Below are 22,613 nucleotides of genomic sequence, written 5' to 3'. Positions count from 1 at the left end.
CCGATCCTATATATTCGGCTCACAACCGATACCGTCTAATAAGCCGAGTCTATGATTATGAACTCAAACATGTATTCGGCGCAACATGATATCATATAAATAAGACGATCCTACACACTAGTAAAATTTATGAAATTTTAACAATGATATTCGATGCAACCCTAATACTACCGAATAAGCCGAATCTAGACTTATGAATCAAAACCTTTATTCGGCGCAAAACTAATACAACCATACAAGCCGATCCTAAGCACATGCAAAAATTCTGAAATTCAAACAACAATTATTCGGCACAAAACTAATACTACCATACAAGCCGATCCTACGCACATGCAAAATTTCTGAAATTCACAAAACATATTCGGCACAAAACTAACACCATCGAATAAGACGATCCTAAATATAAGTCTATGTGTCACTAAGTTCGGCTCAAAACGGATTTCAGATATACGCCGAGCCGTTTATATGCACTTTCAGGGTTCAGTTTCAAGAACAGCTCGGCGCACATCTAAGATTTGTTTTGCGCCGAACCATACCCTGTAACCGCCGCAGAAACATGATTTTGACGAATTAAATCAATCAAACCAATCAAAAACATCAAATACGAGATGGGTTTGTAAAACTAACCTTCTTATTCTCATTTCTGGAGTTGGTTCTTCTTCAATCTCTTCTTCCGGTTGATTTTGTGGTTGATTTTGAGTTTCTTCTTCACTCTCTAAATCTTCTTCTTCTTCAATGGGTTGTTCAATCGCTCGATTAGAACGAGATACTGGCTTACGGCGAACCATTATATAGATGAGTTCAATCGTCGACTAAATTTTCACGAATCGACGATTAAATTTCGGCGATGATATGATGAAAAAAAGAAAGGAGAAGGTGGGTTCGACTGTGGAGGATGAGGAGGAAGAAGAAGGGGTTGAAACTGATTTTAGGTTTATGATTATAGATTTTTGTATTAAGGTTAGAGATAGATTAGTAATTTACAGGATTTAAGGGTATATAGGTAATTAAACCACCCATGGGGTACCCCTTATAAGGTCACCCAAGTTAAGACTAGTCTTTTGTATGCCTTGAAAGTTTTTGGTATGCCCAAAATCAGGGTTCTTATTTTATGACAAATCTGAATGGATGGCTCTTTTCCATCCCACCATCCTAGATGACTTAATTTCCTAGGCCCTACTGGGCCTGACCATCCATCTAAGAACCCATCTAACTCTGACACCGAGCTACCCGTCACATTCTCCAGCCAGAAATTTTGCTAACCGGTAGAAATTAAACCCTAAAGCCTTGCTATAAAATGCTCCACCTCCAGAAACCCTAAACCAACTTCCTCTTTCGCCTCTCGCTGCTTATTTGAAGTCTTATTAGCTGCACTTACCTCTGGAATTTTTTCCATTTGGGTTTGTTTTTCTCTTATCAATCTTTCTGTTTGTTTATCATATGCTGATCTTGTATCCCGATGAAGATTATGTTCAAAAATTAAAGTAGTGGACTGATATCTATTGATGATTTGTTAATTCTGAGGGATCTTCATGATTAGTTTGATGTTTATATTGCAAATCCATGTCTTTGTAGAGTAAGAAAGGTGAACTGTAGCTAGATCTCTTTGGATTTCACTTTTTTTTTGTTTACTTTGTTCTTTTTCAGTTGAGAATTAGGCAACAAATTAGAGTCTCTGAAACGCTTACTCGATAGTGTTTATAGCGCTGTACGTTGCCGATAATATATTGAGCTGAATTCTGGCGTTAGCTGCTTACTACGCGGTTAAGGCATTCAGATGCACATACATTTTATTTATCAATACCAATTTTGTATTTATCAATACCAATTTTAGGTTTTAGTGTTGATTCAAAATTTTATCCTGTTTGATTTTTCCTTTTGAAATGCTTTTTGAGCAAATGATGAAATTTATTAACATGTTTCTGATTACCGTTGATGCTTTAAACATCGAGCTTTTTAAAACTGATGCTCAAACCCTCTTCTAGTGGTTTTATGTAAGTTTTCCTGTCTTGTTTTGAATCTTTCCAATGAGGGATCTTGAATTGTTCTAACCTAAGTTCTTGAATGCTAAAGAGATTTATATATTGCCTCTGATGATGATCATCAAATAACTTTCGTTCTTCCAAGATTTATTATCTATGCGGAAAATAATGGAGACCTGAACTGAAGAGGCCTTATTAGTAATCTATTTGTATGCATTACTAGAAATCTATTTTTAGTTTTGTAGTCCCACCTAGTTTTTTAGTATTAGTGTATCTTTCTTGTCTCTGGGGATGATCAAAACAAACTTTCGTTCTTCCGAGGTTTTATTAATCTATGCGGAAAGAAATGGAGACCTGAACTGAAGAGATTTAAAGATTGACTAGTGTTTTTCGTCTTTATTTTATTACAAGTCTAATCATATTTAGCATCTCTTAATTGTTTGGTCTCTACTCTGAGCATGTCCTTTTAAAAAAGGATTAACTTTTGTGGTTCTGAGCCGAATTCCATGGAAGTACTAAGCGAGGAGTTTATTATTTGGTAGTTGCAATAATCTGCACTGCTTACAGTGAGAGCATTGGTTAATTGCCAGCACCATGGTTTTTAATGTTTAGATTCTTTATATGCGTATATGTAAAATGTTAAGATACTGAGTAACGAGTAGAAATTCAGGCAGCCCCCTTGCGAATTAAAAAACAATGGTAAGGAGGGTGTTGTTCTGCTCGGAAATTATTTTCTTTGGCTCTTCAGATTTGCTGAGAAATTTCATTTCTCTGAAGCTGGTCTAGTAAGCTTAAGTACATTTTATTCTTTTACACTTTCTTTTCATTTATTGTTAAAATTAAGACCTTGCAGTTTGGTAAGGTAATTACAATTAAACAAGAAACAAATTTGTGCCAATGATGCTAGAATTTGTCCGTACCATCTGAACTGTGACGAGAATTTTTACAAATTTCTGAGGCTAAATATGTTTTTGTTTTATCGTATGTATTTCTTGTATCAATTTCTCTAACTAATAGAAATGACACCATTAAGCATTATAACTGTTTGTGGATGTCATAATTGTTTCTTAATTCTTATATCTAACCATGTTTTATCGTTGTGCTTATTACATGCCAAGGTTACCCTGATTCGTTGGCATAATGGAAGACATTTTCCAGTGTCTGCAGATACAGGAAAAAGCCTTGAAGAAGTGACATCTACTGCCTCTAAATAAATCCATTTCTTATTTCTTATGAACTCTGGTTACAGGAAACTATTTGAGCCCTATCTGTTTTTTTGTTAGATTTTCCTTTTGCAGTTGTTTTTCTTTGTTAGCTATCTTCCTGTCATTTGCTTTCACGTCTATTCCTAGTTGTTGTAATCCTCTACTTGTTGTTTCTCTTTCTGCCCATTTGCTTATAGGTGTAATTCCATTACTTGTTGTAATCCTGTAATCTGTCTTGGTCTACTTGTTTCTCTTCCTTTAATCCTTGTTTATATTATTTTTTTGTTCTTTGTTTTGGTGCATTGTGTGATATATCTGATTTTGTGGTATTTCCCAGTTTCCAGCATTGCATAGTTGTCCTGTAATTGCTGTTGTACTTTGTCTAAACCACTATCTTGTCTAGTTTGTGTAGTGTCTGTATTTTATTTGAAACAGAAACAAAAATGGATTACATATGTTCAGTGAGGTTTAGTGAGGAAATTTGGAATTTATCCACTCACTCACCATAGAATATTTGGCTGCCAAATAAGTTGAAGTTATATTTATAAAGGAATTCCTGACCGTTTGATGATAAAAAACTAAGTGATGATCCTATCACCAGCGTTATAAAGTTGTTCGTTGGGATCTTGGTCCTAGGTGGACTCTCTATCACGTATGCCGAAGTACCCGTAGTGGTGCAGAAGCTGGTACCGTGGGCAAAGAAGAAAGGAAAGATCAATGCCTGCCTTATAAGTGATGCAAAAGGTTTTAATTATCCACTCTCTCACCATAGAATATTTGGCTGCCAAATAAGTTGAAGTTATATTTATAAAGGAATTCCTGACCGTTTGATGATAAACAACTAAGTGATGATCCTATCACCAGCGTTATAAAGTTGTTCGTAGGGATCTTGGTCCTAGGTGGACTCTCTATCACGTATGCCGAAGTACCCGTAGTGGTGCAGAAGCTGGTACCCTGGGCAAAGAAGAAAGGAAAGATCAATGCCTGCCTTATAAGTGATGCAAAAGGTTTTAATTATGAATTTCTTCGGCTGTATTTTCATAACCCTTCTAAATTTTCAAAAACAGAAGACAAAAACTCTATTAATTTTCAAAATGTGAGCATGAGTTTTTAGAAGACCCCCATGGTGATGGAACCAAAAATCAGGACCAATTAAGATGGACCCTAACTAGAACAGGGGAATACACGTATATTAATTCTAACAGTACTATGTGGGGTGAGGAATTAGAAACTTTTTCTTTCTTTAATACGAAAAGTGAGATTTTATTGATTAGGATGAAATCACATAGACAGATTATCATCTGTCGATGTTGTTTCCAGCTAAGATGGCTTAATATCTAGCCATTCATCTAACACTGAAATAGATAGAGCATGCTTAGCTAGTGAATCTGTTGTATTGTTTGCATCTCTATGAACAAAACTACAAACCCAAAATTCAAAATCTTTTAACAAGAACGGACAATCTTGAATAATGTTATTATGTAACCAGGCAACTGCTCCTGCTTTGCCATTAATGGCATTGACTACGTTCTGACTGTGTCCCTCTAGATGAATTTTCCTAAACCCTTTTGCTGCAGCCCATTTGATCCCTTCTAACGCTGCCAATGTTTCAGCCTCCTCAGGTTCTAATGCTTTGACTGGTGCACTTCTAGCTCCATTGGACGTAACTGCATTATTTCTAGCTATTAGTCCCAGACCTGCATTGTTGTTATATCCACAAAACGCAGCGTCAAAATTAACTTTTATCACATCAGGTTCCGCCCTTTTCCATATTCTTGGGATAACATTATATCCAGTCCCATTTCCTATATTCACCATTGTTTGAACTCTACACCAGTCATTCATGTGGGAATTCACATTTCTGATAACAGTGGCACAATGCACCTGTATATTGTCAAAAACAACATTGCATCTGTGTTTCCAAACTTCCCAAATAACAAAACAAAATTTATAAAATTGAGGTATATTACTGGGCCTAGCTTGGATATCATTATCAAACCAGGAAGCAATCCATTTATAGATATCCTTACCCTGAATATTCAACAAAAGATTTAGATCAATAGTTCTTAACACATTCATAGTAATATGACAATTTAATAACAAGTGCTGTAAGGATTCAACAGGACTGGTACAAAGAGGACAACAAGAATCAATAGGATTATGCCTAGAAACTTTTCTCTGACAGGAAAACACTTATATAAAATTTTCCATAAAAAGTGTTGAATTTTTATGGGAAGTTTTGATTTCCATAAGGCTTTCCAGTTTATAGTATTTCTCAAACAAGAGATCTCAGTAGTGTCATTCAAGATTGCTCTATAAGCAGTTTTAACCGAGAATAAACCATCTCTAGCAGGAACCCATCTAATTCTATCTACACTGTTGTATGGAATCCTAATTCTAAGAATGGCATCTAATGTGTTACTGTCAAATTGAGCTTGCAGAATTTGGAGATTCCAAGCCTTAGTATCACTATCAATAAGTTGAGAAACCCACTGCATATTAGCAGACACCAAATTAGATCTAGGAGGGGTATTCAATGATGGAATCCATTTATCCTTCCAAATTGATATCATTGATCCATTACCTACTTCCCAGCAATAGTAATTCCTAATAGTTTTTATCCCTTTACAGATTCCTCTCCAAACCCAACTTCCATGTTCATTCAAAGCATCAGTTAAAGGATTAAAACCAAGAAAATATTTGTGTCTTAATATAGAAGAGCATTGAGAAGAAAGATTTTCTAGAATTTTCCAAGCCAGCTTTGCTAGCAGAGATTGATTCAAGATTTCAGACTGTCTAATATTAAGACCTCCTAAATCTTTAGGTAGAGCAATTGTTTTCCATTTTTTAGGGTAATAACCTTTACCACTACCTTTTTTGTTACACCAAAAATCTCTCTGAACAACATCAATTTTGTCAGTGATCATTTTTGGCATTTTAAAAACAGTCATATGATGGTTTGCTAAAGTGCCTAGGACATATTGTGTCAGAGTGGTCTTACCTGGTTGATTGAGAAAAATAGATTGCCCAGTAGCAAGCCTGTCTGAAAACCTATCAACAAGAGGAGCAAAAGATTCATTCTTACTCCTATGGAGTAAAAGAGGGACACCCAAATACTTATCTTGCAGAACCATTCTTTGAATATTCAGAATTCCAACAATTTGTTGTTTAGTGTTATCCTGCACTTTGCAACTAAATGCTATTCCAGACTTATCAAAGTTTACAGACTGACCAGAAAACTTACTGAATTTCTCAATGATTTTGGCTAAAGCAACAGCTTCATTGGTTCTAGCTTTAGCAAATACTAAGCAATCATCTACAAAAAAGAGGTGAGAAATAGAAGGACTAGTTTTTGAAACAGTAATACCATGAATTTCACCTTTTCTTTCAGCAACATAGAGAGCTCTAGACAAAGATTCCATACAAAGAATGAATAGATAAGGAGACAAGGGATCACCTTGTCTCAAACCTCTTTGAGGTTTGTAAACTTCAGCAGGAGAGCCATTAAGAAGAATTGAAGTAGTCACCGTGGAAATGCATTGATGTATAAGAGCACACCAGTCATCAGAGAAGCCTAGACTTTTTATAGAAGCGATCAAAAAACCCCACTCTACCCTATCAAAGGCCTTATACATATCTAGTTTAATAGCCATCCAACCATCTTGTTTCTTAGTTTTTTCATTGTGTCAATTAACTCATGTGCTATGACAATATTATCAGTAATCATTCTACCAGAGAGGAAAGCAGTTTGAGATGGGGAAATTATCTTATCAAGTAAAGGCTTTAGTCTATTAGCTAGCAGAAGAGGAATTAGAAACTAAGGAGCATTTATCTCTTCACAGTCCCTATGCTAGAGAAGTCCGGGAGTCAGCCCCTAACCCTATATTCTTATAACTAAATTCCTCTGTCTCCTTGCTAGACCTATATAAGGATTGGTTGCATAACCAAGGCACGAAATCTCTCTGGAATTGGCTTTGACACAAAAGAATGTTGTTCTGAAGCATTTTGAAGCTCTTGTGTTACTTCATTTTTCTATTTTTGATTATCTGGAAACCTTTCTCTTTCATCTGGGTAACTCAGTGTTTTGGAAGATGACGCGTTCGAGTAAAATTCAAATTTCAGAAAATCCGTTACACGTCAACCTACTATGGAAAGAATATTTCAACCAGTATTTCTCTCTCAATTACGAGATATTAGGATGAATATCTTTTTGAATTCAATTTCTGACCTAAATTATCTAGGTTTCTTGGACTATAAAAGAGGAATTTCTGTTGTTAGTCTTCATCCCAGTGAGTTTTCTTGTTCTTATCGAAAGAATTCACAATATCAAATGGAAAAAGGAAGTTCTACTACTGTTTCGGATCTTGCAACAAATTTATGCAAGCTGCATTGGATCTTGGAGGTGTTGAGGAAGTTGTTTATTATCAAAGTGATGATATTGAAGATAACAAAGAAGATGATGAATAAATTAGCATGATTGGGAAGATTTTTATTTAAGGAAAAATGGGTTTGAAGATGGTGGAAAGGTCTCTCATCTTCATGTGGGATTTTATCCCGGCTAGAGAGGTTAAAGTTTTTGAGATGGATGATAATAATATGGATTCTAGATTCAAGAATAAAGATACTAAGAAAAAAGTTTTTGATACTCGTCCATGGAGTATTAATGGCCATCTTATTAATTTGCTTCATTATAACTCTTTGGTGATTTATCAGGATTTGGATTGGAATGTACATTGTTTTTGTATTCAAGTGAAGAAGATTCTCCCAGAACATATGAATGTCAAAGCTATAACCAAAATTGGGAAGATTATGGGGGAAGTTTTGGCTATTCAACCTGCAGATGCAGTACCAGAAGAAGGTGTCTAAGTGAATGTATGTGTTCAACTTAATCTGAACTATCTTTTAAGAAGAGGAGTAATGGAAAAAACTAATTCTGGGACTACTAGATGGATTAAAATTTTCTATGAAAAGCAACCTCACAAGATTTGTCCCAATTGTTATATCATAAATCATACTCAAGGTGCCTGTAAAGCTGCTACTGACTATTTGGCTAAGGATCATGCTAAGCCTCATTATTTTGGAGAGATGAAAGAAGGAGAAACAAAGAAAATTGTGGTTTCAAGAGCCGGTGATCAAGTCCCTAATTTTACTCAGAGAAGTATCAAGAAAAGTAGTAGATTTTTTCCACCAAAAGATGGCTATGTTGTGAGTCCTAGAACACTTTTTGAAAATGGGCAAAATGATTATGGTGAAGGAGAAAGACTTGGAAAGAGGCAGAGAAATGAGGTTCCAGATACACATGTTCTGGAACATGCTGATAATGGTAATGGCAAACAAGTGAACACACAGACATCTCATGTAGTCACTGAAAAGGATATACAAAAAGGAAACACAAGGGAGACTCACGTATTTCAAACTCTTTCTGATTTTTATTATCCTTTTTATTTAATTTTCAAAATGAAGATAATCTCTTGGAGTGTGCAAGGTATTGCAAATGCTTTTACTAAACAACAATTCCAAAATCTAGTTAAAACCCAGAATCCTGATTTTATTTTTCTTTGTGAAACTAAGATTGATGAAAACATGATGATTTCAGTAGCACAATCATTTCACTACCCCAATTTCACTTGTATTGATAGGGTTGGTTATGCAGGTGGTATTATTTTGATGTGGAAGGATGGTATATATGTTGAGATTATTGGTTGTGGAAATAATATCATTCATGTTGTTATCCAGTTGGATCCTAGTAAACCTGAGGCACTTGTCTCCTTTGTGTATGGTTTTACCTATAGTGAGCCTAAGAAAACTCAATGGAAGTTCTTATCTGAATTTAGTAAGGATGTTCAACAACCATGGCTAATTTTAGGTGATTTAAACTTTCATTTAGATAAGAACAATAATACTTCTGATAGATGGGTTCAAAATAAAATCAATGATGCTGGTATAATTGACATAGGCTATGAAGGTAAAGATTACACCTGGACAAGTAACTCCTATGGAACTGGTTCTAGGAAAGCCATACTGGATATGGCCCTTAGCAATAATGATTGGACTCTCAACTTTGCTTCTGCTAAGCTTCTTCATTTAAGTTTTATTGCTTCTGATCACTGTCATGTGTTACTTATAACTGATCATATACCTAAGCATCTATGGAGGCCTTTTATGTTTTTTAGAACCTGGATAGGATATAGTGGTTTTAAGGAACAACTTGATCAGTCTTGGAATCTAATTTTTCAAGGAAGTCCTGCTCAGCAGTTTAAGCAAAAGCAGCATAGTGCTAGATTGGCCTTATCCCAATAGAATAGGATGGAATTTGGTGATATCCACAAGAACATTAAAAATTTGCAACATACCCTAGATGTTGTTCAAAATGAACCTTTTTTATGATACTCAGTCTGATAGGGTCAAGTCTATTGTTAATGATCTAGAAAAATGGTATACAATTCAATCTGAATTTTATAGAGAAAAGTCTAGAGATAAGTCTGAATTTGATAAAGTTCCACACAATGGTCAAGAGAATGCTTGCAAATATTATTAATGTTCTTTGTGATGCTAATGGCAATTGGATTAGAGATAAAAGTGATATTAGTGATCTTTCTAACTAGTCATTTTAGAACAGTTGCTAGTACTTCCAATCCTGTATTCACTGATGATGACTTCAATGTTATTCCTTGTGTCATATCTGATTCTGATAATGCTGTTTTGAATAATATCCCCACTGATTCTGAAATTGAAAATGTTGTTAAGAGTATGCCTGCTTGGAGTTCTCCTGGTCCAGATGGCTTCCAAGCAGGCTTTTATCAAACACAATGACAATTAGTTGGTAAGGACATTATTAATGTTGTGAAAAAGTTCTTTCAAAGTGGTCACATGTCTAAACGTCTTAATAAAACTTATATCTCTCTTATTCCAAAGTGCAAGAGTCCTAAATTGCCATCTGAATTTAGACCTATAGGCTTGTGTAATGTTTCTTATAAGATTATTCCAAAAATCTCAGCAAATAAAATTAAACCTTTTTTGAAAAAACTGATTTCTCCTTATCAACATGCTTTTGTCCTAGGAAGGTCAATTCATGACAATATTATTATTGCTATTGAAATGATTCATTCTATGAAACATAAGGATGGTATTTCTGTAACTACCGCTCTTAAACTTGATCTGTCAAAAGCATTTGATAGAATAGAATGAAATTTTCTCAATGATATTCTAATGAAATTTGGCTTTACTACTGATTTTTTCAATCTTATAATGCAATGTGTTACTACTACTAGTATTAGTGTGCTGCTAAATGGTTCTCCATGTGATCAATTTGAGCCAACTAGAGGTATAAGACAAGGAGATCCTTTATCTCCTTATATTTTTATTTTAGCTATGAAATACCTCTCTAGATCTTTGTTATTTGCTGAGAACAATAAGTCCATCACTGGAATTAAGGAATCTAAGATAGCTCCTCATATATCCCATTTGCTTTTTGCATATGATATTCTCATTTTTGGTCAAGCTAATATGCAGCATGTTAATAAATTTTTGAACATTTTTCAGTATTTTGGTAAGCTATCTGGAAAAATGCTTAATTTTGATCAATCCTGTGTTTATTTTAGTAATAATCTGGATCCTGTTTACTGTGATACTCTTGACGGTGCACTTAGTATGTCCATTGTCACTGACTCTGAGAAATACTTGGGTGCTCCTATTTTATTAGGCCATTCTAAGGTAAGATCTTTTGAACCCGTTGCACAATCTTTTGAAGCCAGGCTAAAAAATTATGTTAGCATTACTCTTGACCAAGATGGTAGATCAACATTGATCAAATCAGTTTTGAATTCTTTACCTACCTACCAAATGGGTTGTTTTGATATTCCTAATACTTTAATTAGAAAGCTTAACTTACTTCAGATGAATTTTTGGTGGGGACATAAGACTGGTAAGGGTATAAAATTCATAGTATGGGACAGTGTTAACAAGTCAAAAGAGTTAGGTGGTCTAAGATTTAGAGGCTTAGAAACCTTTAATACTGCCCTGATCTGCAAATTGGTCTGGAAAATTATTACTGAAGAGGAGGAGTTATGGGTGAAAATATTAACTGCTAAGTACTTTAAGGACAGTAGTATTCTTCACTTAGTGATGCTTAAAGATAAATGTTCTTGGATTTGGAGGGGAATATATAGATGTATTAGCATCATAAAGGAACATAGTTTCTGAGCTATTGGATGTGGCACCAAAGTCAAAATTTGGTTGGACTGCTGGGTTATTGGTTTAGAACAACCACCTACTCCAGCCGAAGGTCTAGTGAATACTCATGATTATTTCTATGTGTCTGATCTCTTTATTGAGAATACTAGGTCTTGGAATGTTCCTCTCGTTCATTGTCTTTTTTCAGAAGATTATGCTAATAAAATTCTTGATATGACTGTACCTGTTACAGGTAAGGATACTCTTCTTTGGTTGCTAGATAGAAGAAGACAGTTCTCTGTCAAAAGTGTCTATAATGTCCTAACTAGAGTGACAAACTCTACTGCAGTTCCTCCCATTGTTCCTGTTCAGGTTTGGAAAGCTTTTTGGAAAGTTAAATTACCTCATAAGGTTAAATTATTTATTTGGAAATGTATTAGGAACATTGTTCCAACAAGAGATAAACTTCTAAGGTACAAAAATGGTATTGAGATTCATTGTAGTTTATGTAATCATGTTATTGAGTCTTGTGATCATCTTTTCCTGAACTGTCCTTATGTCAGGTTTATTTGGTTAGTTGTTAACATTAATTTTAATACAATTTTGTCTGAGCATGGTTCTTTCAAGAATTGGGTCATTTCTTGGTTCTGAGCAAGAGCTAATCTGGTATTTGTTTCAGGTATTACAAGGCAGGAAATTAATAATACTCTTATGGTCACTGCTTGGACCATATGGAAGCACAAATGCACTAAATTTTTTCAAAATAAGAATCCTAATAGGGATCTATCTCTTAATGTGATTAATAAACTTACTGTGCATAGTTTTATTAGTAATCATGGTCAAGTGCAGGTACATAGATGAAAACCACCAGATAATGGTTTTTAGAAAGTTAATGTAGATGCTTCTTTTCATCCTATTAACTCTCGGGGTGGTATTGGACTAATTTCTAGATATTTTGCAGGTAACTGTATTGGAATTCAAGGGGAATACTTTGATGGAGGAATGAGAGAAGGCATAGAAGTGGAGGAGTTAGAAGGCAGGGCCATGTTTGCAGTTGTCAAGTTTGCAATCAACAAAAATTTGAGAATTGTTTGAGAGTGATAGTGAGGTGGTAATAAAGTCAATCAATGAGAAAAAGCCTCATGTACATTGGTTAAACCAGCATTTCATTTTAGACATTAAGTCAATCAATTACTCCCTTGCAGTCACCTTCAAACCAAAAGTATTAGCAATCCATGCTTGCCACCTACCTTGATTCTTCAAGCAGAGTCAGTGATTCTACCTCTTCAGAGCTGGAGGTGGAGATGGTCTCAGATCCATCTTGGATAGTTGTACCTGAGCCTCTCCAATTCTTTTATCGATAGTCTTCATTAGTACTTCAATCTTCTCATAAAAAACGATTGTCTTGGCCGAAAAAAGATTCGGATTAAATCATAAAAGAACCATATTGGTTGAAATTTTCATTCACAATAAATTCTTAAGAAGAAACAGAAGATGGCAGAGTAAAAAAACTTTCAGAAGACTGCGGATTATATTGGCCCAAATATAAGTTTTAATTTCTTAATTGTCAAATTAAACCTAACTATAAGGTTCAATATGTTTGTTACTTTGTTAGTTAAAATTATAATGTAAGGTCGAATTAAGAATATAAACTTAATTTTCAACAATATAAGTCAAACTTTTAAATTAATAATTAACAGTCATTTCACAAGTATAGATGGTGACTTTTGGACCGAGGTAAAGCAGTCATTTTACGACCTTAGGATAAAATCATCATTTTGGTAAAGCAAAATCGTCATTTTTCCAAAATGTCCAACCCACTCGAGGTACTAAAATCCCATGAGTGCAATCAGCTACCATGCCATGCAGATAAGTGTATGAAACACAACATCAGGATAACTATAACAATAACAAGTTCTCTGAAACTCTCTCTCTCTCTTAGAGTTTGTTAATCTGCAACTCTCTTCAACTAAGAAACTCTAATCTCACTTGTTTCGACTTCCCTCTCTAAACTAACTCTACCTCCATCTGTGACTGAAGCAATCTTTGAACACCCATCATCTTGTTTACGCAAGTATTCTTCTTCATCAACCTCTCTTTCTCATAGTCGAACAAGTCATATTACCCGACTAATCCTCGTATATTTTTTGACATATACAACAAGACATAAAACTAGACCATAATAATTTAAAATAAATACATAAATAATAAAAATTTCGAACAATCTTCTCCACCTTGTTTTCCTTCTTCATTTCATATAACTTCCAACCAACGCTCATCAACGACGTCTTTTTTTTGTGACTGGTATTCTTCTTTGCAATGAAATTTGCTTTGCATTGAACTCGTATTTGCCTTTTCTTTGCTTAAGTTGGTTAATATCTAAAACTTTAAAACTTCTTTGATTTTTACCAATTTATTTATAACTATCACATATCTTCTTAACGACAACTTCAAATACTACTTCAGAAAAATCAAACTAGGTTGGCGAATCAAGTTGGATTTGAAATTCTGTCATTTGAGAATGTTTGAAATTTTTAAGAGATTGAGAAATACAAATAATTTCTTAGTAAAAATTTTGTTGTAGATTTTTAGTATGAAAGTTACCTATTTATAGGCGACAAAGAACTAACTGTTGGCACTAGACTGTCCATCGAGCGATATCAATTTAATACCCATCAGTAAAGTATGTAACACTGGCGTGATAGATAATATCGCTCGATGGAAATTTTATCCCTTAAATCTTTTCCCGTAGTGGCGCAGCTGGTTTGTCATGCCACCTAATATTGCAAATGGATTTTTTTTCGCTATGGTGCATAGGATTAGGCCTAAAACAGCAAGGCTTTCAACTTCTTCAATATTTTTAGCTAGACCTAAGATGATGTTACACCCAAGATAGTTCCATGCAACATCATTCATGATCAATCCATTACCATAAAGATAGTTATTTTTATTTTTATTTTTTTATCATGATATGCATTATAATAGAATCATCAAAGAAATTACTAGTGACAACACTGTAGTCCAACCCAACAGGTTGCATAGGTGGTGAATCTGTTTGAGGGACAAAATTATTGAGGTATTGTAGTTTATGTATTTCCTTGCTCTATCATTCGCGTTTTTGAACAACTCTAAAACCGTTCAACACACATGATTAGGCCCGGTATGTCCTGCTTTCCCAAGAAAAACAAAGGTTTTTTCGGATGAGTTTTTGAGTAAGCCGTTTATACGTGATTTTTCTTTCATAAAATTTATGATTTCCCTAGATGCATTTTACTTTCTACCCTTTTCTGTACATCTGACTCTGATATTTCTTTTTCAGAACTATTTTCATGTGTATTAATTTTCTTATAGCTTGTTTCTGGTGTGAGTCTTGAAATTTCTTTAGTTTGTTAATTTTATAAGAACTTGCAAATAAAATTTGTTGTTGTTTATTTGGTATGTTTATATCTTATCCTGCTTAGCATTCTTGTTCCAAATAATAATTCATTTCTGTATTTGTTTAATCCAGTTATATATCCCTCTCTTATCAGAGTTTACGATATCTGATCTGGTTCATATTTCTTAATTGCTTTACTTCATATCCCTATTCCATGTTCTCAGATATCCTATTACTTATCCTTTTGTTGTTGTTGTGAAGAACTAGGGAAAATGCTCCCAATTTCATATATTCTGTAAGAATATGCACATAAATTAGAAGCACCATGACCGAAATGCTTGAAGAATTATAATTATTGTGTATTATGACATACAATCAAAGTATTAAATACATGTAGTGTATTTCCAACGATGTTTGAGAGATGGTGTGAAATTCTGATTCTACTACTAATTCTTTTTTTCTTCCAGAAAGGACAAAAATTTCTTCTTCATTGAAATTAAATGCTCCAGACAGGAGTAATTTGCGCAGACTCATCGAAATCGCAATCAAATCTAGTAGCTAGGATATTCACAGGAACACAGTCTAAGTCACGCCAATATTAATTTACCTTGAAGATATACTTGAAACAACTATAACAATCGACATGAGCACACATATTCTTGATAATTATATTACTAAAATTACAAACGTAAAATACTGCACTACCACCCAGATTTTTAGATATAATTAAAATCTAGATATAAGATGTAATTGAAATAAAGTATTTTTTTTATTTTTTTTTTACTTTTTTTTGCATCAGATAGACATAGAATGTTTTGATTTCCTTAATTAGATGCATTTTAAAATTTTCATTTTTCTGTACATCTGATTCCGATCTTTCTGTTTCAGAATTATTTCCATGTTTCTCAATATTCGTTTAGTCTGTTTCTATTGTGAGTCTTGAAATATCTTTAGCCTGTTAATTTTATAAGAACTTGAAAATAAACGTTTTTGTTGTTTATTCGGTTTGTTATTTATCTCTTAGCCTGCTCAACATTCTTCCTCCCTTTTGTCAGTGATTGTAATCCATCTTTGCATTTTTTTATGCCGGTTCTATGTATCTCTCTCTTATCATAGTTTCAAGTATATCTTCAAGAAAAATTCACATTGACATGACTTAGATTGTATTCCTGTAAATATTCAGCTAGTCGATCTGATTGCGATTTTGATGAGTCTCCGCAAATTACTCTTCTCTAGATCATTTGATGCCAATCAAAAAGAAAAATTTATCATTTCTGAATATTTTTTCTTTAATATTAGAATCAAAATTTTCACATAAAGCCTCAAACATCGTTGACTTCTTCGATACACCATATGTATTTAGTACTTTGGTTGTATCCCAGAATACATTATAATTATAATTTTTTAGGCATTTCATTTATTGTGTTTCTAATTTATCTGCGCATTCTTATAGAATATATGAAATTGAGAGCATTTTCCCTAGTCCTTCACAACAACAACAACAAAATGATAAGTAACATGATATCTAAGAACAAGGAGCATGGATATGAAGTAAAGCAATCAAGGTAATGTGAACCAGATCAGATATCGTAAACTATGATAATTACCAAACTAAAGATAGGAACGCTTTGAAGGCTATATTGAATGGAGAAAAATAAAGGAGAAATGGTTATGCAGACAAAGAAAGTAATATCTAAAAGCAAAAAACATCTCTTTATAAATAAAAAAATAATTATCCAAAATAGTCAGTTAATTTCGGATAATACCATCACCTAACCTTCCATAACCACATTTAAAAGTTAGATATGGCATATGACTACTTATCTCTGCCAGTTACCGTTAAACCTGAATCCACTATATATAGAAATTTTTTTTACCATTCTCCATTTTGAGTTCAAAAATCCTAAACTTACCGACAAGGTAAAAACCACTACCTCGCATCCATGAGGCACGGGGGACCATTCTTCGTGAGCTAGCAGTTTTTAACTTGTTTGGAATAACAATGCGCCTTGAAGTGTTGTTTGGATATTAATAAATGACCCTTGTATGTTATTGCACAATGTCAACATCGGGTTTCGAAGGAACGGAGCTAAATGCAGCTTACGGGTGCCCCCGCTCTTTATTTTTTTGCACAAATTCGGTTAAAAAGACCAAAATCAACAATTCCCGGATGAAATGGATAGTTAGATTTTGATACTGTTTAAATGGACAAAAATGTAAAAATAGGCAGGATGTAATCAGTTTCATCGTGCCCATTTTCAAATATTTTTTCTTATTTTTAATTTACACAAGATGTATCCAGTTTCATCCTTGCTATTTTTTAAATTTAAGCTATGATGAAACCAGTTTCATCCTTACTATTTTCTTTTTGGCCATTTCACCCAAACTATTTTTTACTCGTCCATTTGAACCGTGATTTAAAAATATTTGGACAAATGACCCATTTTCCGTATTTTTTGTTAATTCATTGAAAATTCGTTAATGTTTTTATTATTTGGAAGAAAACTCCTTTTAACCAGCCCCTAAAATATATGTTTTGTAAATTAGTCCCTTAAAAAAGAAATCTGACTCCGTCCCTTGGTTTCGTGCCTGTGGATAAACTCCCAATCTCCTTGTGACCATTTGAAAATAAGTCATCACCCACCTCGATAGCCAAGTACATGTTTGATCACCTCTAGATCTTGATCGTGCCGTTGTACTAGCAAAATGTGTTAATTTTAATACCCCACTTGCTTTCTTATACATATATCATCGAAGTCCGCAACCCTGTTGGGGAATATTGAAATCCATTCCGTTGCAACTAGTAAACCTCATTACGATCTACAAGGAGTGGAAGAAAAATAACCTGGCGTTTTAGGGGCCACCCCAAAGGATTTAGGGGCCATCAATTTATACCCAGCCAAAGACTCTAGTTAAGGGGTACCCTATATGATATTGAAGTTACATAAATGCCCTTCTGGTAAAACTGTATAAAAACCAAATCAAAAATAATTCTACTCATTTCAACTCTTCTTCTTCCAGTTTCATATTATCTTCCGATTGTGGAAGAAGAAAAATTATTCCTCGTTCAACCGAAACATCGCCGCGAATCGTAAAATCAAAACATCGTCGATTCGACTATAAAACAATGGATAAGAGAAATGAAACCCACAGACCTAGAACCAAAAATGTTGCTCGGGGGTATCGATCCAAACATTGGAATTTTAGCAAGAAATAAAGAAATTCTTGCTGCAAATGAAGAAGAACGCGAAGAACGCGAAGAAGAAGTACCCGGAAATGTAGTCGGTGGTGGCGATTACGAGACTCAAACACTTCGTCAACTTCAAATGGCCCCAATTAGGTAAGAATCTATCATTTTTGGGGTTTATTTCGCTTTAATTCGTCGAATCGAGAAAAAAATTTTCTAGGGTTTTCAGTTATTTATCCAGTTTCGGACGATATGCATGCTCATTTACTTCCGAATGTAGTCGTGTTCTTCATTTTTCAAGAACATCGACAGTATTCGGAAGAAAGATTTGATGATTATCTGTCGAATATTGGTGGCCATATCTTCCTGGATACAAACTGCTAATAATCGGTAGTTTAATGAATTTTTTGGCTACCGAATATATTTAAGTAGACACAAAGTATTCGGAAGAACACTCACTACCGAATGTATATATTGAAAAAATCTCAAAATTTCTGATATAGGAAAAATCCCATTTTGGGGCCAGTATTTATACGGAAGACAATATAATGTTTATACCTCCGATTGTGTAGGATAAAATTTTAGAGTTTCTGAACTCCACGTGTTTTGTATCGGTTGTAAACATGTTTAGTTATATTCCGATTGTTTTTCATTCGGAAAAAATATGTGTCTTCTTACTTCCGAATTTGTACATTCGGGTTATAGAGTGCACTTTTTCTTCCGATTGTGTAGGATGAAAAATTTACAGCTTCTGAACTCCAATTGATGTATATTCGGTTGCAAATATGTTTAGTTAGCTTCCGATTGTTTTGTATTCGGGAACAATATGTGTCTTCTTACGTCCGAATGTGTACATTCGGGTTATATTTCCATACTTTGTCTTCCGATTGTATAGTTTGTAAATATTGTTCCTTTCTTTGTTGTTTAGACAAAGTCGAGAAGGGAGGAAGAAAGTGACAGCTAGTGCTAGGAGGGAAAGGAGTGCCAAAGATAATTCAGGTGCTCAACAAAGCGAACAAGAACAAAGCAGTCAACAAGGAGTGCAACCAACTGTTGAACAACAAGGCAGTGAACAAGGGGTGCGACCAAGTGTTGAACAAGCCGCTCAACAAAGTGCAGGACCAAGTGTTGAACCAGTTGATCCAGTGGCAAGAGTAGAAGAAGAAGGACAACCAAGTGGTACCCAAAAAGCCAAAAAGGAAAAGATGTTGTAAGGAAGGATATTGCTAAGAAAGCATCACATCTTGTCCCTCAGCACTTGAAGAAGGGTATTCCAGCAGGCACAATCCTTGGACTACCAGCGGATGGAGGAAAATTGCTATTTGGATACAAAGACTCATGGGCCAGAGAAATTATGAAACCGAGGTAATAAAATTACTATTTTTTATTAATGTATTGTCTATGTGTTATATCGTAATACTTGTATTAATTTTTAGTACTTTAATAGGATCATCAAGATGCGGTCCGTCTACTCAAACCTACCGCCGCACCAACAAAAATGCTTGCGTGGCCTTTATCCGGTGAATGTGAAAGGTTCAAGACAATTGTTGCCAACTCGGGGTTAGCTAATGCCGCCGAGAATTCATTGTTGGAACATGATCGTGTGGCCATATCGGCGTTCGTGGAGAGAATGTATCCTGAGACCGATACTTTCCATATGCCGTTTGGGGAGATGACGATCACCCCGGATGATGTTGTGCAGATTCTTAACCTTCCCGACCAAGGCACAGCTGTGAAGTTTAACTACACAAAGCAGTTAAGTTGGGCACAACTTTATTCTCTAACTAACAAGTGCTTAGGTTGGGATGAAGAGACAACAACACAGAGTTTAGGAGGCATGCAGTTACAGAACAAGACAGATCAACATTACAGCTTTGATGAATATGTTTCGAGGCACCTTGGAGAAGGAAAAGAATGGAACGTTAACTGATGAGCAAGTGAACCACGCTGCCACTGCATATCTCCTTGTGTATTGGGATGTGTCATATTCCCCAATACTTCTGGCAACCGGATCGACGCCAACCTTATACAACTTTTGGATCCTCTCCATGAAGTCGGTGACTATTCTTGGGGCACGCATGCCTAGCATTCTTGATGGAAGAGTTGAGAAAGGCTCGAGGCTAGGAACCTGCCAAGTTGCCGGGAATGGCTCTATTGCAGGTTTTTTCTTTAACTCTATAACTCACTCTATAGTTATTCGGTAGACAATACATATGATGCATATCATAACTCCAAAGGACGCATATTCGGTAGGAATTGATCCATCTTATTTTCCGAATGTTCGTTATTCGGTGGCTAGGTACTTAGTTTTATTTCCGATTATATATAATCGGAAATATGTTTTTGATATTACCACCGAATATACAGGCCAGAAAAACTAGAGGTTACTGAACTCCAAAGGACGCATATTCGGTAGGAATTGATCCATCTTATTTTCCGAATGTTCGTTATTCGGTGGCTAGGTACTTAGTTTTATTTCCAATTATATATAATCGGAAATATGTTTTTGATATTACCACCGAATATACAGGCCAGAAAAACTAGAGGTTACTGAACTCCAAAGGACGCATATTCGGTAGGAATTGATCCATCTTATTTTCCGAATGTTTGTTATTCGGTGGCTAGGTACTTAGTTTTATTTCCGATTATATATAATCGGAAATATTTTTTTAATATTACTACCGAATATACAGGCCAGAAAAACTATAGGTTACTGAACTCCAAATGACGCATATTTGGTAGGAAATGATCCATATCTATTTCCGAATGTTGGGTATTCGGTAGATAGGTACTCAGTTTTGTTTTCGATTATATGTAATCGGAAATTATGTTTGGAAATTACTACCGAATATACACAATCTATTTACTAAAACTTGATTTCTTATGTATATAGGCATGGATCTATGACCACTTCCCTATCCTGAAGTTGGCCGGAGAGAACCCGGGGTGGTGCAAAGGTACTCCTAGAGAAACAAAGTATATATTTGAAGACAAGCGTTCTAGGACAAAATAGCAGCAGTTGATTCGCATGAGGGAGATTTTGGACCAATTGAAGGCCTCGGACGTATGCTTTGATCCATACAAGGAAGATCGAGCCAGTGGGCATATAAATTTTCGGTCGGACTTGTCCATTTATTTTGGACCATTGTGGCACCCCACAGGATATGTCATGTATAACCCCTCTAGGGTGATGCGACAACACGGGTATATACAACAACAACCTCTGGAGAAAATGGGGGATTACTACAAATTGGAGTTGGAGTTGTGCTCTTCTAGTGGTGATAATCTTACAATTTTTCACACAGGCCCACCTACTGTTCTTGATAACTGGGATAAGAGGAATGACTTCATTATCGACACTGGTAGACGAACCAACGGAGGTGATGAAATTTCTCCAGACTATATGAGTTGGTATAACAAGGTATCACATCCTTTGGTTATCCATGAAATCAAATCCAACACTACTGCGGCGGGTTCAAGTTATAATTGTATCATCAAAGACAAACCAGCTGGTTATGATAGACTGGTGCGTGTTCTTATATTTTTGTTCATTTTATATGATTCCTATAAATCTTAGGTAATTACCGTTTGATGTTATGTCATTACGTATAAAAAACAGGTGAATAGGTTCAAGCGTGTTTCCAAAATGTTAATTGCATGCCTGAAGAGCGGAGATCCCATGCCAGCTGAGAAGATCAAAGAGGCTAGAGATCTAGTTGATAATATGGATAATGAAGATTATGCTGCCCAGTTTGGGGAGAAAGTCACGAAGAGGCATCCGCCCAAGGTGGCAGTATCAAAGACGGGTAAAAGAACTCGAGCTTCATCGAGCGCTGAAGCTGCTCCAACTGAAGGTGCTCAAACCCGTGGTCGTGCAGGATTGGGAGGTAGTCACGGTCGTAAAGTAAAGAAGAGCAGATAAATGACAATGATTTTTGTTGTACATTCGGAAATTTGTTTGGGTAACTAAGTTAGACAAGTTCAAATGACAATGATTTGTGTGTTATATTCGGAAGATTTGGTAACTAATTTAACTTCCGATTATTTCAATTTCAAAATTTGTGTTTTTCCCAAATTCTGATTTTTGGGCCATCGTACAATCGGAACTTTACAAAAAAATTTATCCTCCGAATATTACAAGTTCAAAACAAACCACGCCATGGCTCTAGGTGGTTCCAAGGGCCAATATAGAAGGTTAGACAGCCCATATTCGGAAGTTTGGGTAACTGTTTAACTTCCGATTAATTCAATTTCAAAATTTGAAAATTATCAGTTTTTCCCAAATTCTGATTTTTGGGCCATCGTACAATCGGAACTTTACAAAAAAATTTATCCTCCGAATATTACAAGTTTAAAACAAACCACGCCATGGCTCTAGGTGGTTCCAAGGGCCAATATAGAAGGTTAGACAGCCCATATTCGGAAATTTTGGTAACTGTTTAACTTCCGATTATTTCAATTTCAAAATTTGAAAAGTATCAGTTTTTCCCAAATTCTGATTTTTGGGCCATCGTACATTCGGAACTTTACAAAAAACTTATCCTCCGAATATTACAAGTTCAAAACAAACCATAATCGGAAGTTTAGTTTTTATTACCCTTTCAATTATTCTAACCGAATATTACAATCGGAACCAAACAACACCATAATCGGAAAGAAAGTTGACTCATAACATAACCGAATATTACAAT

At 35.0% G+C, this 22,613-nt stretch overlaps 5 non-coding genes and 1 pseudogene across 5 annotated transcripts; all 6 read left to right on the top strand.

Moving 5' to 3' along the window:
• The first annotated feature begins 1,452 nt into the window (after positions 1–1,452).
• Positions 1,453–1,529, top strand: LOC113319849. Its single transcript, XR_003345829.1, has one exon. It is a non-coding gene; the product is annotated as a small nucleolar RNA R21 (small nucleolar RNA).
• Positions 1,530–1,892: 363 nt separating this feature from the next.
• LOC113319921 lies at positions 1,893–1,972 on the top strand. Its single transcript, XR_003345892.1, has one exon. It is a non-coding gene; the product is annotated as a small nucleolar RNA SNORD36 (small nucleolar RNA).
• Positions 1,973–2,086: 114 nt separating this feature from the next.
• On the top strand, positions 2,087–2,173 carry LOC113319821. The gene has a single exon (XR_003345803.1). It is a non-coding gene; the product is annotated as a small nucleolar RNA Z159/U59 (small nucleolar RNA).
• Positions 2,174–2,263: 90 nt separating this feature from the next.
• Positions 2,264–2,351, top strand: LOC113319819. Its single transcript, XR_003345802.1, has one exon. It is a non-coding gene; the product is annotated as a small nucleolar RNA Z159/U59 (small nucleolar RNA).
• A 299-nt stretch (positions 2,352–2,650) lies between these two features.
• Positions 2,651–2,784, top strand: LOC113319874. Its single transcript, XR_003345850.1, has one exon. It is a non-coding gene; the product is annotated as a small nucleolar RNA snoR77 (small nucleolar RNA).
• A 90-nt stretch (positions 2,785–2,874) lies between these two features.
• On the top strand, positions 2,875–2,944 carry LOC113319894 (annotated as a pseudogene).
• The last annotated feature ends 19,669 nt before the right edge of the window (positions 2,945–22,613 follow it).

This window comes from Papaver somniferum, chromosome 10 (assembly GCF_003573695.1).
Source record: "Papaver somniferum cultivar HN1 chromosome 10, ASM357369v1, whole genome shotgun sequence".
Classification (NCBI taxonomy): domain Eukaryota; kingdom Viridiplantae; phylum Streptophyta; class Magnoliopsida; order Ranunculales; family Papaveraceae; genus Papaver; species Papaver somniferum.
Note: the sequence above shows the minus strand (reverse complement) of the source record. Positions and strands in the feature narration are given on the sequence as shown.